The following is an 18,642-nucleotide window of genomic DNA, read 5'->3' as shown; positions in this document are numbered from 1 at the left end:
AAAAAAAAAAAAAAACACCAATCAAAAGCCATGTGGAAGTACAGAGAGAAAGGAAAGAAATTACTTTCTGCTTGCCACCAACAAGCGATGCTTGAATACATCCCTGAAGCAAGGCTTCAATATGTGTAGCAATTGTTCAGGAGGACAGACGTTTTCGTAACGAGCCCACCCCTCCCATCTCCTTCCCTTTTTCCACCCTTTATTGCTGAGTATGACATCATATGGCATGGACTGTCCCTTTGGTTGGTTTAGGTCAGCTGCCCTGGTGATGTCTCCTCCCCACCTCTTACCCACCCCCAGCCTGCTGGTTCTTAGGGGTTGGAGGGAGTCCTGATGCAGTGCCAGCACTGCTCAGCAGTAGACATAACAGTGGTATGATACCACTGCTGTTCTACCTACAAGTGCAGAGCACAGCACTGTGTGGGCTGCTGTAGGGAAAGGTAACTCCAACTCAGCCAGACCCAGAACAACCTCTACCCCTTATTCCATAACACTAGTGTCACACTTAGGTCCCACATACTTTAGTATATAAGTATTCTCATCACCATTGTTCCTTGTCCTTTAACAGATTGATAGGTAGATACATCTTTTCATTCTATAGGTCTTTCTCAAAAAGTGTTCATGAGAACTGGTGATGATTTAGTCTTCATCATCCAAAGTGGTCACTCAGGGCAGGCAGAGTTGGATAGCTAGACGCCAGCACCAGCTTAGCTTGAGTCATTGCTGCGTTGATCCTGCAGCGTCATCCTACAACATGTAACTTAGATTACAGATTAGTTTTCTCCCAAGGTTATATCTCCTTGAGGTACGCACCTGATATCCCCATCCTTTTGCATCATTCACCAGGCATACCCCGATCCTTGGGCAAAGACAATCCCACGAGTAGGTTTGCTTTTCCTGAGGCAGATGCAACCCACACCACCTTCCCTATCCACTTCCCTACATTCACTATGGGGACTTTAGCTCCTCTCGCCATGTGGAGGTTTTGTTTCAGCAGGACCAGATAGTTGTTGGACCCTTTGTTGTTAACTAGCCAAGTGGCCTCTGATAAATTTATGTTCCATTGTTTCCATGTCGCAGCACCCAATGTGTTTCCATGACGCAGCACCCAACTTTAACAGTCAATTGTACCTCTCAACCTTCTCAGAGTCTTGTGAGTGATAAGGGATGTGATATACCCACTCAGTGCCATGCGTCTTGGCCTAGGAGGTGACAAGATTGTTTTGGAAATGACCCCCACTCTCAGACTCAATTCTCTCTGGTGTACCATGAAACTACAGCACTTGCCTTTCCAGGCCCAACATGATGTTTCAGGCCATGGCATAGTTTATGGGGTATGTTTCCAGCCACCCAGTAGTGAGTATGGTAGTGAGTATGTACCGTTTGCCTTGGTGGGTTTGTGGGAGTGGTCCAATGTAGTCAATTTACCAGGCCTTACCATATCAAAACCATAGCCACCTCCCTCTATTCCAGGAAGATATTACCCTCATGACTCTCTTGATCGCAGCACACATTTCACACTGTCCTGGTTTCAGTTAGAACAGAATTAATTTTCTTCCTAGTAGCTGGTGGAATGCTGTGTTTTGGCTTAGGATGAGAAGAGTGCTGATAACACCCCGATGTTTTAATTGTTGCAGAGCAGTGCTTATACCAAGCCAAGGACATCTCAGCCTTTCGCTCTGTCCTGCCAACAGGCAGGCTGGGGGTGCAGTAAGAGCTGGGAGGGGACAGACCCAGGACAGGTGACCCAAACTAGCCAAAGGGGTATTCCATACCATCTGACGTCATGCTAAACAATATATAGGGGTGGTTAGCCGGGGGGAGGGGGCCGGACTGCTCGGGGTTGTGGTGGTTTTACCGTGCTGGGCAGCTAAACCCCACAACCGCTCTCTCACTCCCCCTCCTTTAGATAAGGAGGGGGAGAAGTAAAGCAAAGAACAACTCACGGGTTGAGATAAGGATAATTTAATTAAAGGGAAATAATTATAATAATTAAATAAAGACTACCATGAACTAAACAATTTAACTAAGGGGAAATAAAAGGGAAAGGGGAAAAAGGGAGGAAAACAAACAAACAAAATAAATGAAAGCGATATGGAAGTGCAGAGGAAAGAAATTACTCTCTACTTCCCACAAATGAGCGATGATTGACCACGTCCTTGAAGCAAGGCCTCAACGCACGCAGCCGGTGTTCGAGGGGAGGACCGACGTCTTCTCAACGAGAGCCCACCCCTCCCCTCTTCTTCCTGTTTCCACCTTTTATTGCTGAGTGTGACACCACATGGTATGGAATATCCCTTTGATTGGTTTAGGTCAGCTGCCCTAGTGATGTTTCTCTCCTCACTTTTTTGCCCACCCCCTAGGAGGGTTAGAGAAAGGCCCAATGCTGTGCCACTGCTGCTCAGCAGTAGACACAACACTGGTGTGATAACACTGCTGTTCCAGCTACAAGTACAGAGTACGGCACTGAATGGGCTGCTGCCGGGAAAGTTAACATTCCAGCCAGACCCAGTACAACCTCCACCCCTTATTCCATAACATTTGTGTCACACTCAGATCCCCATACTTTAGCATACAAGCATTCTCATCATTATCCCTTGTCCTTTAACAGGACAAGGATTTAACAGGACAGGATTAATAGGCAGATGTATCTTTTCATTCCATAGGTCTTTCTTGGAAAATGTTCATAAGAACTGTTGATGATTAGGTCTTCATCTGCCAAAGTGGCCACTCAAGGCAGGCGGAGTTGGATGTCTGGACACCAGCACCAGCTTAGCTCAAGTCCTTGTTGCACTGCCCGGCTCCTTGCAAAGTTGACCTGTCGTTGATCCTACAGCATCTTCCTACAACATATAACTTAGATTATAGATTAGTTTTCTCTCAATGTCAAATCTCCTTGAGGCACACACTTGATATCCCCATTCTTTTGCATGACCCACCAGGTATACCCTGGTCCTTGGGCGAAGACAATCCCACGAGTGGGTTTGCCTTTTCCCGAGGCAGGAGCAACCCACACTGCCTTCCCCATCCACCTTCCTATATGCACTACGGGAACCTTAGCTCCTTTCACAGTGTGTAGGGGTTTTGTTTCGGCAGGACCAGCACGGCTGTCAGACCCCCTATTGTTAACTAGCCAAGTGGCTTCTGGTAGATTTGTGTCCCATTGTTTCCACGTCCCAGCACCTAATGCTCGTAACATAGTCTTTAACAGTCCATTGTACCTCTCAACCTTCCCAGAGGCTTGTGGGTGGTAAGGGATGTGGTACACCCACTCAATACCATGCCTCTTTGCCCAGGAGGTAACAAGATTGTTTCGGAAATGACTCCCATTGTCAGACTCAATTCTCTCTGGTGTACCATGACGCCACAATACTTGTCTTTCCAGGCCCAAGATAGTGTTTCGGGCTGTGGCATGGTTTACAGGGTATGTTTCCAGCCACCCAGTAGTTGCTTCTACCATGGTGAGCATGTACCGTTTGCCTTGGCGAGTTTTTGGGAGTGGTCCGATATAGTCAATTTGCCAGGCCTCACCATACTGAAACCCTAACCATCTCCCCCTGTTCCAGGGAGATTTTACCTTCATGGCTTTCTTGATTGCAGCACAGGTCTCACACTCATGGGTAACCTGTGTGATGGCCTCAATGGTCAAGTCCACCCCTCGATCACGAGCCCATCTGTAAGTGGCATCTCTCCCCAGATGTCCTGATGTTTCATGGGCCCATCGAGCTACAAACAGCTCACCCTTACGTTCCCAGTCTAGGTCCACCTGAGCCACTTCAATTTTCGAAGCTCGATCCACTTCTTTGTTGTTCTGATGTTCTTCAGCAGTGCGACTCTTGGGCATGTGGGCATCTACATGACGTACTTTAACATCCAGGTTTTCTACCCGGGCAGCAATATCTTGCCACAGGGTAGCAGCCCAGATAGGCTTACCTCTGCGCTGCCAGTTGTTCTCTTTCCATTGCTGCAGCCACCCCCACAGAGCATTTGCCACCATCCATGAGTCAGTATAAAGATACAATACTGGCCAATTTTCTCTTTCGGCGATATCTAGGGCTAGTTGTATGGCTTTTACTTCTGCATACTGACTCGACTCACCTTCCCCTTCCATGGCTTCCACAACTCGTCGTATGGGATTCCACACAGCAGCTTTCCATTTCCGATGGCTCCCTATCACACGGCAGGATCCGTCAGTAAACAACGCATACTGCTTTCTGTCTTCTGGCAACTCATTGTATGGTGGTGCCTCTTCAGCACGGGTTACCTCTTCTGTTGGCACTCCGAAATCTCTGCCTTCCGGCCAGTCCATAATCTCTTCCAGGATTCCTGGGCGATTGGGTTTTCCCATTCGAGCCCGCTGTGTAATTAACGCTATCCACTTACTCCATGTAGCATCAGTTGCATGGTGTGTAGTGGGAATTTTCTCTTTGAACATCCAATGTAACACAGGTAGCCGCGGTGCCAAGAGGAGCTGTGCCTCTGTACCCACAACTTCTGAAGCAGCTCGAACACCCTCATATGCTGTGAGTATTTCCTTTTCAGTTGGGGTGTAATTGGCTTCTGATCCTCGATAGCCCCGACTCCAGAAGCCCAGAGGTCGACCTCGAGTTTCTTCTGGGGTTTTCTGCCAAAGGCTCCAGGTGAGCCCATGCTCCCCAGCTGCAGTGTACAGTATATTTTGCACAGCTGGTCCAGTACGGACAGGCCCAAGGGCTACTGCACGAGCTATTTCTTGTTTGATTTGTTCAAATGCCTGTTGTTGCTCAGGGCCCCACTCAAAATAGTTTCTCTTTCGAGTCACTCGATATAGAGGACTCACAAGCTGACTATAGCCTGGCACATGCATTCTCCAGAATCCCACGAGGCCTAGGAAAGCTTGCGTTTCCTTTTTGCTAGTTGGCGGAGACATTGCTGTTATTTTATTGATCACATCCATTGGAATATGGCGACGTCCATCCTGCCATTTTACCCCCAAGAACTGGATTTCCTGTGCAGGCCCCTTGACCTTGCTCTTTTTAATGGCAAAACCAGCTTTCAGGAGAATTTGGATTATTTTCTTCCCTTTCTCAAAAACTTCTTCTGCTGTGTTGCCCCACACGAGGATGTCATCAATGTACTGAAGATGCTCAGGAGCTCCCCCTTGCTCCAGTGCAGACTGGATCAGTCCATGGCAAATGGTAGGGCTGTGTTTCCACCCCTGGGGCAGCCGATTCCAGGTGTATTGGATGCCCCTCCAAGTGAAAGCAAACTGCGGCCTGCATGCTGCTGCTAAAGGGATGGAGAAAAATGCATTAGCAATATCAATTGTGGCATACCACTTGGCTGCCTTTGACTCTAGTTCGTACTGAAGTTCTAGCATGTCCGGCACTGCAGCACTCAGTGGTGGCGTGACTTCATTCAGGCCTCGATAGTCCACTGTTAGCCTCCACTCGCCATTAGACTTTCGTACTGGCCATATAGGACTATTAAAGGGTGAGCGAGTCTTGCTGATTACTCCCTGACTCTCCAGTCGGTGAACCAACTCATGGATGGGAATCAGGGAGTCTCGGTTGGTGCGATATTGCCGTCGGTGCACCGTTGTGGTAGCAATTGGTACCTGTTGTTCTTCAACCTTCAGCAATCCTACAACAGAAGGGTCTTCTGAAAGGCCAGGCAGGGTAGACAGCTGCCTAATCTTCTCTGTGCTCAAAGCAGCTATGCCAAAAGCCCACCGGTATCCTTTTGGATCCTTGAAGTACCCTCTCTTGAGATAGTCTATGCCAAGGATGCACGGAGCCTCTGGGCCAGTCACAATGGGATGCTTTTGCCACTCATTCCCAGTTAGACTCACTTCAGCTTCCAGTACAGATAGTTGTTGGGATCCCCCTGTCACTCCAGAGATACAGGTGAGTTCTGTCCCTTGGTAGCCTGATGGCATTATGGTACATTGTGCGCCAGTGTCCACTAAAGCTTTGTATTCCTGTGGTTCTGATGTTCCAGGCCATCGGATCCACACAGTCCAATAAATCCGGTTATCCCTCTCCTCTACCTGGCCAGAGGCAGGGCCCCTCTAGTCCTGGCTGGAGCGTCTGCCACTTAATTCTTGCAAATGCACAAGTTCTGGCAAATGAGAGGTAGAGGTCCCTTCATCGTGGTCAAGAATAACATCAGCTCTTCTACTGCCTCTGGGGTACTGCCCAATAGAAACTGGAGCAGCATTTCTCTTAGGAGCCCCTCTTCTTGCTGCTGTATTTCCTTTCAGTTCACGTACCCGAGCAGCTAGGGTTGAAGTAGGTACACCATCCCATTTCCTCATATCTTCCCCATGGTCACGCAGATAAAACCACAAGGTGCCACGTGGTGTACGTCTTGGGTACTCTCTCTCTTGAGCAGGCGAATGCTGATTCTTAGTGGCTGAAGTATCACTCTGTCTAGATGAGGGGGAATATACTTTCTCCACAAGCTTGTCAAGTCCTTTAGACAATTTCTCCACAGCTGAGACACAGGACTGTAGCGGAGCAGAGAGATTGTCTTCATATTTTTGAAGTTGGCAGGAGACATCATACATTGTTGGTCCCATCCCCTCATCCCAGTGAATTGCTGCCAGGGTACTGGCATGTGCTGCTGGGGCACTCCGCACAAATTTACGCCACATGGATGTTGTGCACTGGACTTCATCGGGGTCTTGAGGTGTCTGGGCATTGTCCAAATCACTATAAATCATCTCCCGCACAGCTAATTCCCGCAGATGTTGGAGACCTTTATCCACAGTGGTCCACTTGCCTATGTGATATACAATATCTTCCTTATGGGGATATCTTTCTTTGATAGCTGCCAGGAGTCGTCTCCAGAGGCTGAGGGCCTGTGCTCCTCTCCCGATTACTTTGTCGATTACCCTTTCTCTAGAGAGGGATCCCAGCTGCTTGGCTTCATTGCCTTCTAATTGTAGGCTACTGGCCCCAGCATCCCAGCATCGGAGCAGCCAAGTGAGGATGTGTTCACCTGGGCGTCGACCATAATCCTTTCGTATTTCTCGCATCTCACTCAGGGATAAGGATCGAGTGATTTCTGATTCCTTTATGATTTCCGTCTCATCTTCCTGCTGTTTTTGTGATGGCTCTGCTTTAGAGGTGCCTGCCAATTCCCCTTCTCCCTCCTTCTTAGGAGAGCCTTCTTCCCTTACTAAACGAGCTGACCTCCGTTTCCATTGTTTTGACTTGACTATGGGGGCGACTGATACCATAGTTGGTTGGTCCTCTGGGTCAGCCACAGCATGTGTTACTTGGTCATCAGATTCAGAGACTTCCTCCCTCTCTTCAAGTTGCTGGATGATGTTAAACAGTGTTTGATAGGAATAAACCAGGACCCAGCACAATGCTGCAAGCTGTTGTTCTCCGGCATTATCAGGATCAGGACATACAACTCTCAAACATTCTACCAAGTTTTTAGGATTTAGCACTTGCTCAGGGGTGAAGTTCAAAACTATTGGAGGAGACACTCGTGACAGGTATCTGCTAACATCATCCCACACACCGTGCCACTCACCACGAGACTGTTTCGGGACAGATTCCCAAATAAGTTTTCTAAACAATCGACTAATCTTAGAGAGAAAATGAAACCTGTTATTCAGAATTAGAAATAGCAATACATGGGTTACAGATGGATCTTCAAAATACTCCCAAACTGTTGTAATTAGCCCACTGCGAAAGAAGGGAAAGGTACCATTCCTGATATTATTAATAAACTGGTGTCCAGATGAGAAAAGGAAGGCAGTGTAGTTCTGAATATTCTCTGAAAGATAGTTTCCATGGGACCCAAATGATAACAGCGCAGAGCCTGAATTCCAGAGTAAAACCAAGGTCAGTGCTTGGCAGCACAACGAATTAAAAAAAGTGAACACAGATTGTAGCACTTGGTCGGATCGGATATATAGGAGAAAGGAGAATATGACACGAATTGCATGACATATGAACAAAGCCATTATTATTAACAGGGCAAGGAACATGGTTACTAGCAAGCAAGTGTGTTAGTTGTATGCGTTTAATCAATTCTATTGTTATCTCAACCCTTCGAGCCCCACGTTGGGCGCCAAAAAGGACTGTGGTGGTTTTACCGTGCTGGGCAGCTAAACCCCACAACCGCTCTCTCACTCCCCCTCCTTTAGATGAGGAGGGGGAGAAGTAAAGCAAAGAACAACTCATGGGTTGAGATAAGGATAATTTAATTAAAGGGAAATAATTATAATAATTAAATAAAGACTACCATGAACTAAACAATTTAACTAAGGGGAAATAAAAGGGAAAGGGGAAAAAGGGAGGAAAACAAACAAACAAAATAAATGAAAGCGATATGGAAGTGCAGAGGAAAGAAATTACTCTCTACTTCCCACAAATGAGCGATGATTGACCACGTCCTTGAAGCAAGGCCTCAACGCACGCAGCCGGTGTTCGAGAGGAGGACCGACGTCTTCTCAACGAGAGCCCACCCCTCCCCTCTTCTTCCTGTTTCCACCTTTTATTGCTGAGTGTGACACCACATGGTATGGAATATCCCTTTGATTGGTTTAGGTCAGCTGCCCTAGTGATGTTTCTCTCCTCACTTTTTGCCCACCCCCTAGGAGGGTTAGAGAAAGGCCCAATGCTGTGCCACTGCTGCTCAGCAGTAGACACAACACTGGTGTGATAACACTACTGTTCCAGCTACAAGTACAGAGTACGGCACTGAATGGGCTGCTGCCGGGAAAGTTAACATTCCAGCCAGACCCAGTACAGGGTTAGGCTGGGCATCGGTCAGCGGGTGGTGAGCAATTGCATTGTGCATCACTTGTTTGTACATATTATTATTACTTTCCTATTAGCACCATTGTATCATTATTATTATTGTTGTTATTATTATTTTGTTATTATTATTTTCCTGTCTTATTAAACTGTCTTTATCTCAGCTCACAGGCTTCACTTTCCATTTCTCTCCCCCGTCCCAGAGAGGGAGGGGGGAGGGTGAGCGAACAGCTGCGTGGTGTTTAGCTGCCGGCCGGGTTAAACCACGACAGTCTTTTTGGCGCCCAACGTGGGGCACGAAAGGTTGAGATAACGGCAGATCTGACCAGAGTGTGTTAAACTAAAATTGGTGTAAGTATTAGACCTGCTTAATAGTCACTTGTCATAATGCTGATTGCTTTAATCTCAACTCTGCTGCGCCTGTTTTCCAAATTGAGTATTATAGTACATTATTTTCCGTATTTGCTCTCTGTCATGTTGTTTATCCTCTCCGGGCCCTGGTTTCAGATCATTATGGTACTGAGTGTTGTAGCAATGGCTTATGAGACAATGAGATATCTGGTCATGACTCTAACTTGGTATTTGTACTCAGTAACATCATCGACTCTGTATTTTGGAAACTGTATCTTGGAAACTATTAGCAATGATACCTATTGTTTTTTTCCATTAGGGAGTCAATCTGTGGAGGGGAAAGGGGAAGATATTTTTTCTTACTTGATCACTCTCCCTTTCTCCTTCACCACCCCTGTATCCTCCTGGATCACTATGCCTTCCTCCTTCACCACCCTCTTACCCTCCGAGCTTGCTACAATAGCTCTCCAAGATATTGAATATCCTTGGGATACTCAGACCAGCATAGTCTTGTTGTTCTGCCTCCTGAATGCACTTCAGGTTCTGCTTAAAGTTAAACAACTACTTAGGAAGCTCATCTGGAGATCTGCCCGGAGGCAGTATAGTTGTGGGTGGCAGGGAGTGTGGGAGGATATGGGCAGGCATCTAGAGCAGTTGGCACCCCCAGTGTTTTGGAAATTCACCCATGAACAAGTGCAAAATCCTCAAAAACTGGCAGAATGCTTGAGAAAAAGGTGTCATGATTCTGGCAGTTCCAAAGTAACACAAATCATTGTAACATGCTGGGGCCTGGCTCATGCCTATCGAGCTGCCATTGATACTGCTATCAACTTAGTGACAGACCCTGCGGCCACTCCAAGCCCTGTGACAGATCCAACGGCCACTGTGACCCCTACGGTGGACTCTGCAGCCGCTCCAGTCCCAGCTCCTGCAGCCGCTCCAGTTCCAGCTCCTGCAGCCGCTTCAGTCCCAGCTCCTGCAGCTGCTCCAGTTCCAGCTCCTGCAGCCGCTCCAGTTCCAGCTCCTGCAGCCGCTTCAGTCCCAGCTCCTGCAGCTGCTCCAGTTCCGGCTCCTGCAGCCGCTCCAGTCCCAGCTCCTGCAGCCGCTCCAGTCCCAGCTCCTGCAGTCGCTCCAGTTCCAGCTCCTGCTGCTACTCCAGTCCCAGCTCCTGCAACTGCTCCAACTCCAGTTCCTGCAGCCACTCCAGCTCCGGTTCCTGCAGCTGCTCCAGCTCCTGTGGCTGGGTCAGAGAAAAGTGCTGTAGCAGTGCAAGTTGACCCTGCAGAGGGTATTCCAACCTCTGTGGCAGACCCTGTAACAAGGTCAGAGAAATGAGCTGTAGCAGTGCAAGTCGACCCTGCAGAGGGTATTCCAACCTCTGTGGCAGACCCTGTAACAAGGTCAGAGAAACGAGCTGTAGCAGTGCAAGTTGACCCTGCAGAGGGTATTCCAACCTCTGTGGCAGACCCTGTAACAAGGTCAGAGAAACGAGCAGTAGCAGTGCAAGCTGCCCCTGTAGAGAAGGTGAAAAAATGGTATAGAGATTCAGGTCGTTTAGAACGCAGAGAGTCTTCTGCCAAATCTAGGTATAGAGACGACGGAGACGACGACGATGTTGGGCCATCGAGGATTCAGGAGGAGGAAGATGAGGATGCTGAAAAATCAACAGTAACTACCCGAAGCCTAAACGAGCGTGAGTTACGAGATGTGCAGAAAGATTTTGGTCGCTGTATAGGTGAGCAGCTTGTCACCTGGCTGCTCCGATGCTGGGAATCTGGAGCCAATTGTGTGGAATTAGACAGCAGGGAAGCCAAGCGACTGGGATTCCTTGCTAGAGACGCAGGCACTGACAAAGCAATTGCAGATGGAGCACAATCTCACAGCCTCTGGAGGCGTCTCCTCTCAGCTGTGAGGGAAAGGTATCCCTTCAAGGAAGAACTTTTACGTCTACCAGGCAAGTGGACCACTATGGAGAAGGGAATCCAGTACCTGAGGGAATTAGCCATACGGGAAGTAATTTATGAGGATCCAGACCTCAGAAAAACATCCAAAGATCCAGATGAAGTCAGGTGTACGCGACCCATGTGGCGGAAGTTTGTACGGAGTGCACCATCATCATATGCCAGCTCATTGGCAATAATGGCCCGGAAAGAGGATGAGGAACCCACAGTGGATGAAGCGGCTAAACAACTCCGGCAGTACGAAGAAAGTCTCTCTTCTTCCTTACAGGCCTGCGTCTCAGCTGTGGAGAAACTTTCTGAAAAGGTTTACCAACTTGAAGAGAATCTATCATCCTCCCCACCTGAACCAACCAGTGTCCACCGACCAAAAGAGAACACTTGGGAGAAACTTTCTGAAAAGTTCCACCAACTTGAAGAGAGATTATTCTCCTCCGCACCTGTACAAAGCAGTGTCTCAGCTATCAGGGGTAGGCGTTCATCCACACAAGGAAAACGATATGGTGGGTATTCACCCCGTGCCACCCTGTGGTTTTACTTATGAGACCATGGAGAGGACATGAGAAAATGGGATGGAAAATCTACTGCGACCCTAGAGGCACGGGTACGTGAGTTGCAAAAGAAAACAATCAGGAAAAAGGGATTCTCTGAAAAGTTTGCTGCTCCAACTTCCATCAGACAGTCCTTCAAACACAGAAATGAAGAAGATTCTGACCATGATTAGGGGGGCCCTGCCTCCAGCCAGGGGGAGGAAAGGGACAATCGAGTTTATTGGACTGCGTGGATTCGATGGCCTGGCACGTCAGACGCACAGAAGTATAAGGCTTTAGTAGACACCGGTGCACAATGTACTATAATGCCATCGAGATATAAAGGACCAGAGCCCATCTGTATTTATGGAGTGACAGGGGGATCTCAGCAGTTGACTGTAGTGGAGGCTGAAGTGAGTCTGACTGGGAATGAGTGGGAAAAGCACCACATTGTGACTGGCCCGGATGCTCCATGTATCCTTGGCATAGACTATCTTAGAAGAGGATATTGCAAGGACCTAAAAGGGTTCTGGTGGGCTTTTGGTATAGCTGCCTTAGAGACAGAAGGCATTAAACAATTCTCTACCTTGCCTGGTCTCTCAGAGGACCCCTCTGTTGTGGGGTTGCTGAGGGTCGAAGAACAGCAAGTGCCAATCGCTACCACAACTGTGCACCGGCGGCAATATCGCACTAACCGAGACTCCCTGATTCCCATCCATAAGCTAATTCATCAATTGGAGAGCCAAGGAGTGATCAGCAAGACTCATTCACCTTTCAATAGTCCCATATGGCCAGTGCGAAAGTCTAATGGCGAGTGGAGACTAACAGTGGACTATCATGGTCTGAACGAAGTGACGCCACCACTGAGTGCTGCAGTGCCGGACATGCTGGAACTTCAGTACGAACTTGAATCGAAGGCAGCCAAGTGGTATGCCACAATTGATATCGCTAATGCATTTTTCTCCATCCCTCTAGCAGCAGAGTGCAGGCCACAATTTGCCTTCACTTGGAGGGGAGTCCAATGTACTTGGAATCGACTGCCCCAGGGCTGGAAACACAGCCCTACCATTTGCCATGGGCTGATCCAGTCTGCGCTAGAGCAGGGGGAAGCTCCTGAACACCTGCAGTACATCGATGACATTAATGTGTGGGGTGACACAGCAGAGGAAGTTTTTGAGAAAGGGAAGAAAATAGTCCAAATCCTTCTGAAAGCCGGTTTTGCCATAAAACAAAATAAAGTCAAAGGACCCGCACAAGAGATCCAGTTTTTAGGAATAAAATGGCAAGATGGGCGTCGTCAAATCCCAATGGATGTGATCAACAAAATAACAGGTATGTCTCCACCAACTAACAAAAAAGAAACACAGACTTTCCTAGGTGTTGTGGGGTTTTGGAGAATGCACATCCCAAATTACAGTCTGATTGTAAACCCGCTCTACCAAGTAACCCGTAAGAAGAATGAGTTTGAATGGGGCCCTGAACAACGACAAGCGTTTGAACAAATCAAGCAGGAAATAGTCCATGCAGTAGCCCTTGGGCCAGTTCGAACAGGACCAGATGTAAAGAATGTGCTCTACACTGCAGCCGGGGAGAACGGCCCCACCTGGAGCCTCTGGCAGAAAGAACCTGGGGAAACTCGAGGTCGGCCCCTGGGGTTTTGGAGTCGGGGATACAGAGGATCTGAGGCCCGCTATACTCCAACTGAAAAGGAGATATTGGCAGCATATGAAGGAGTCCGATCTGCTTCGGAGGTGGTCGGTACTGAAGCGCAGCTCCTCCTAGCACCCCGATTGCCGGTACTAGGCTGGATGTTCAAGGGAAGGGTCTCTTCTACGCATCATGCAACTGATGCTACGTGGAGCAAGTGGATTGCACTGATCACTCAGCGGGCTCAAATAGGAAACCCCAGTCGCCCAGGAATATTGGAAGTGATTATGGACTGGCCAGAAGGCAAATACTTTGGGATATCATCAGAGGAGGAGGTGGGTCATGCTGAAGAAGCCCCACTGTACAACCAGTTACCAGAGAATGAAAAGAAATATGCCCTGTTCACTGATGGGTCCTGTCGTATTGTGGGGAAGCATCGGAGATGGAAGGCTGCTGTATGGAGTCCTACACGACGAGTTGCAGAAGCTGCTGAGGGAGAAGGTGAATCGAGTCAGTTTGCAGAAGTGAAAGCCATTCAGCTGGCTTTAGACATTGCTGAACGAGAAAAATGGCCAGTTCTCTATCTCTACACCGATTCATGGATGGTAGCAAATGCCCTGTGGGGATGGTTACAGCAATGGAAGCAAAACAACTGGCAGCATAGGGGCAAACTCATCTGGGCTGCTGCTTTGTGGCAAGACATTGCTGCTCGGGTAGAGAACGTGGCTGTGAAAGTACGCCACGTAGATGCTCATGTGCCCAAGAATCGGGCTACTGAAGAACATCAAAACAACCAGCAGGTGGATCAGGCTGCTAAGATTGAAGTAGCTCAGGTGGACCTGGATTGGCAGCATAAAGGTGAATTATTTATAGCCCGATGGGCCCATGACACCTCAGGCCATCAAGGTAGAGATGCAACATACGGATGGGCTCGTGATCGAGGGGTGGACCTGACCATGGACGCTATAGCACAGGTTATTCATGACTGTGAAACATGTGCTGCAATCAAGCAAGCCAAACGGTCAAAGCCTCTTTGGTATGGAGGACGATGGCTGAAATAGAAATATGTAGAGGCCTGGCAGATTGATTACATCACACTCCCCCAAACTTGCAATGGCAAGTGCCATGTACTTACAATGGTGGAAGCAACCACCAGATGGCTGGAAACATATCCTGTGCCTCATGCCACCGCCCGGAACACTATCCTGGGCCTTGAAAAGCAAGTCCTATAGCAACATGGTACCCCAGAAAGAATAGAGTCAGACAATGGAACTCATTTCCGAAACAACCTTATAGACACTTGGGCCAAAGAACATGGTATTGAGTGGGTGTATCACATCCCCTATCATGCACCAGCCTCTGGGAAAGCTGAACGATACAACGGACTGTTAAAGACTACATTGAAAGCAATGGGCGCTGGGACATTCAAAAATTGGGATACGCATTTGGCAAAGGCCACCTGGTTAGTCAATACTAGGGGATCTGCCAACTGAGCTGGACCTGCCCAATCAAACCTGTTACGTACTGTAGATGGGGATAAAGTTCCTGTAGTGCATGTAAGAAATATGCTGGGTAAAACAGTCTGGGCTACTCCTGCCTCAGGAAAAGGCAAACCTATTGGTGGAATTGTTTTCGCTCAGGGACCTGGATACACTTGGTGGGTGATGCAAAAGAACGGAGAGGTCTGGTGTGTACCTCAAGGAGATTTAATACTGGGTGAGAATAGCCCATGAACTGAATTGTACCATGTTAATTACTATATAATACTGTATGTTATCACTACCATGACTACTGTAGGTGACTAATTAGAATGTATGGAAAAGAGTGTAACCTGAGCATGACATAAATGGTATGGAATAAGGGGTGGATAGATGTCCTGGTTTCAGTTAGAACAGAAATAATTTTCTTCCTGGTAGCTGGTGGAATGCTGTGTTTTGGCTTAGGATGAGAAGAGTGCTGATAACACCCCGATGTTTTAATTGTTGCAGAGCAGTGCTTATACCAAGCCAAAGACATCTCAGCCTTTTGCTCTGTCCTGCCAACAGGCAGGCTGGGGGTGCAGTAAGAGCTGGGAGGGGACAGACCCAGGACAGGTGACCCAAACTAGCCAAAGGGGTATTCCATACCATCTGACGTCATGCTAAACAATATATAGGGGTGGTTAGCCGGGGGGAGGGGGCCGGACTGCTCGGGGTTAGGCTGGGCATCGGTCAGCAGGTGGTGAGCAATTGCATTGTGCATCACTTGTTTGTACATATTATTATTACTTTCCTATTAGCACCATTGTATCATTATTATTATTATTGTTGTTATTATTTTGTTATTATTATTTTCCTGTCTTATTAAACTGTCTTTATCTCAACTCACGGGCTTCACTTTCCATTTCTCTCCCCCGTCCCAGAGAGGGAGGGGGGAGGGTGAGCGAACAGCTGCGTGGTGTTTAGCTGCCGGCCGGGTTAAACCACGACACACAGTCATGGTTAGCCTGTATGATGGCCTCAGTGCACTCTTGCACCCCTCAATCATGAGCCCATCTGTATGTGGCATCCCTCCCCAAATGTCCTGATATTTCATGGGCCCATTGAGCCACAAACTGATCACTCTTACATCCCCAGTCCAGGTCCACCTGAGCCACCAATTTTTGAAGCTCGATCCACCTCTTTGTTGTTCTGATGTTCTTCAGTAATGCGACTCTTGGGCATGTGGGCATCTACATGACGTACCTTTACAGCCAGGTTTTCTACCCAGGCTGAAATATCTTGCCACAGGGTAGCAGCCCAGGTAAGTTTACCTCTGCACTGCCAGATGCTCTGTTTCCACTGCTGCAACCACTCCCACAGGGCATTTGCCACCATCCATTAGTCAATGTAGATAGACAGTACTGGCCATTTTTCTCTTTCAGCAATTTCTAATGCCAGTTGTATGACTTTCACTTCTGCATACCGACTCAACTTGCCTTCCCCTTCCATGCCCTCCACAACTTGTCGTGTGGGACTCCACACAGCAGCTTTCCGTTTCTGGTGGCTCCCTATCACATGGCAGGATCCATCAGTGAAGTATACTGCTTTCTGTTCTGTATACTGTTTTCTGTCTTCTGGCCACTCATTGTATGGTGGTGCCTCTTCAGCACAACTTAGCTCTTCTGTTGGTACTCTGAAATTCCTGCCCTCTGGCCAGTCCATGATCTCTTCCAGGATTCCTGGGTGGTTAGGTTTCCCCATTTGATCCTGCTGTGTAGTTAACACAGTGATAAATTAGTAGGAGGTTTGTTCATTGTCCCTGAGAATTTAAAGAATCTACTGAGGAGGTAAGGTTTCATGACTCATGGCATGGGGACAAATGGGGAAAGGGGGTTGGGTAAACATCCTTGTTAAAACAAAGATTCTGTAAGATACCACCCATCTACCACAAGACATCTTGTTTTGCCCCCACCTGAACACAAGCACAACGCGTGATCACCGGAGGAAGAATAACGACCCCCAACAACAGACTGCGCAGCCTCAGAACAAGTCTCGACAAGTCGACAAGTCGACAGGTCTCAACAAGTCGACAGGTCTCGACAAGTCAACAAGTCTCGCCAAGCCGGAACTTCAATGCTATAAAACAGCAACACTGGAAAGGGGAAGTTGCGTGCCGTGGCGGAGCGGAGACTCCCCAGCCACCCAGCGCTGTTTTGCTTGTGTCTGCTTACTTGATTAATAAAATAATTTCAATAGACCAGAAAATTGTGTGGTCTAATTTATAACAATTTGGTGCCGTGACTCGGATGAAGGCAACCTGATTGAAAGACCTTCGGAGGGTGCGCCCCGCTGATTTCAGCGGCCTTCACTAGGACTACTTTCATTCAAATCCTTCACTGATGAACCCAAAATTAGACACAAGCAAATAAAACCGGTAAACCCCAGGCAACCTTTGTGCACGAAGCCCGAACGAAGACCCACGGGGTGGGTAAGTATAGGCCGGTGTTCCGTTCGGTTGGCGTTGGGTATCCCGGAACACAACAAACGAGATGTCCAATTGCGGACGAAGCGAGTGTGGACCCCTCGGTAGTGCGGTTCCCACATCCCGCAAGGGACTGGGCCACGAAAAGGGGGAAGCGATCCATGCGTGTGTGTGTGAAGGTGTTCTGGAAGATGGGACAGAAGAAGAGTAAGCCTTCTGGTCCCATGAGTGGGGCAACGTCTGATGTTAGGTTACCCCGGGATTAATGATTAAAAACTGGGAGGATTCCCCTTTTAGGCAGGGAAGGAATAAAGTAAAAATGATACATTATTGTGTTGAAGTTTGGGGTGGTAAACAGATTCAAGGAGACCACCTTTACTGGCCTGTATTTGGGTCTTTTGAAGATTGGGTTTGTCAGGCCTAAATATTTATGTAAACTCAAAGGAACCCTTTAGCCTGGAAGAAAGTGAGTATGCGCACCTCTGGATAAATTCAGATATGAGGACACATCTATATCCTCTAAAAGAAAAAGGAGGGCGGGACAAAAAGAGAAAGGACTTGGAAGTCCCGACACCACCCCCGCCCTATATTCCACCGCCCGCACCAACAGCTCCTGTCCTGAATGGACTCCCCGAATTAGCTAATCCAGGAGAATTGGAATTGGATCATGAAACACAGTGGCCGGTAACCAGAAGCAGGGCAAGAAATCAGAAATCTGCTTTAAGGGAGGGATTATATCCCCTACGAAAAATAGCAATGGGGGGACCCCAGCCAGGAATGGAATATGTGGCCATCCCCATTAACTCCGGGGATGTCCGAGATTTTAAGAAAAGGACAGGAGGAGGGTAAGAGAGCTTTAATGGCAACTGGCATAATGTTTGCAGCTGCTGAGGAATAATTCTAACTGGATGTGGTGTAAATGCCTGAAGTAACTAGGAAAATAAAACTAACATTCACATTTTTAGGAAAAGGTACAGCATTGAAGAGTCTTTCAGGGTAGGGCATAACTGCTTTATCTGAGCGTTCCCTAGGCTCCCAGCCTTAGATGCTATCGCGCTGGGGAAACTTGGTGTGCTAGCTCTAAGGAACAGCACGGAGCGTAGAGTGGAGTGGAGACACCACGGCTAGGCTCTGTAATCAGATGGGGCCTCGATTGTTCTTGTGCACAAAGCTGCACTTTTTGCCACCCTAAGCCAAAGACCTGTCATGTTTTGACAAATGCTGTACCCTAGTGTACTTTTTGCTCATTATAATATCATTATAATACCAAAACACACCTCCATCCCAAAAGCTACCCGCCTCCAAGGTGCGACCACCCCTCACTGAGCATGCGCTCTGAATTCCTCGGAGCCTATTACTTTAAACGGAGACGGGAAAACTTTACACCAATCATAACTAAGATATGCTTGACTAGAGCCACTCAAGCTCCACCTAAAAGATAGGAAATAATATAAATTG

General features: G+C 47.9%; 2 protein-coding genes across 2 annotated transcripts in view; both read left to right on the top strand.

Moving 5' to 3' along the window:
* LOC311216502 (olfactory receptor 14A16-like) overlaps positions 1 to 18,642 on the top strand; it is a gene marked incomplete at both ends in the record, with an annotated part of 307,014 nt that overhangs the window by 263,013 nt on the left and 25,359 nt on the right. The gene's annotated exons all lie outside the window — the stretch shown is intronic.
* Positions 1 to 18,642, top strand: part of LOC311216649 (olfactory receptor 14C36-like) — a gene marked incomplete at both ends in the record, with an annotated part of 34,452 nt that overhangs the window by 3,689 nt on the left and 12,121 nt on the right. The window lies entirely within an intron of this gene.

The sequence above is a fragment of the Netta rufina genome, assembly GCF_964035555.1.
Source record: "Netta rufina genome assembly, chromosome: 18".
NCBI classification, from domain to species: domain Eukaryota; kingdom Metazoa; phylum Chordata; class Aves; order Anseriformes; family Anatidae; genus Netta; species Netta rufina.
The sequence above is the reverse complement of the archived record's forward strand: the minus strand, read 5'-3'. Positions and strand labels throughout refer to the sequence as shown.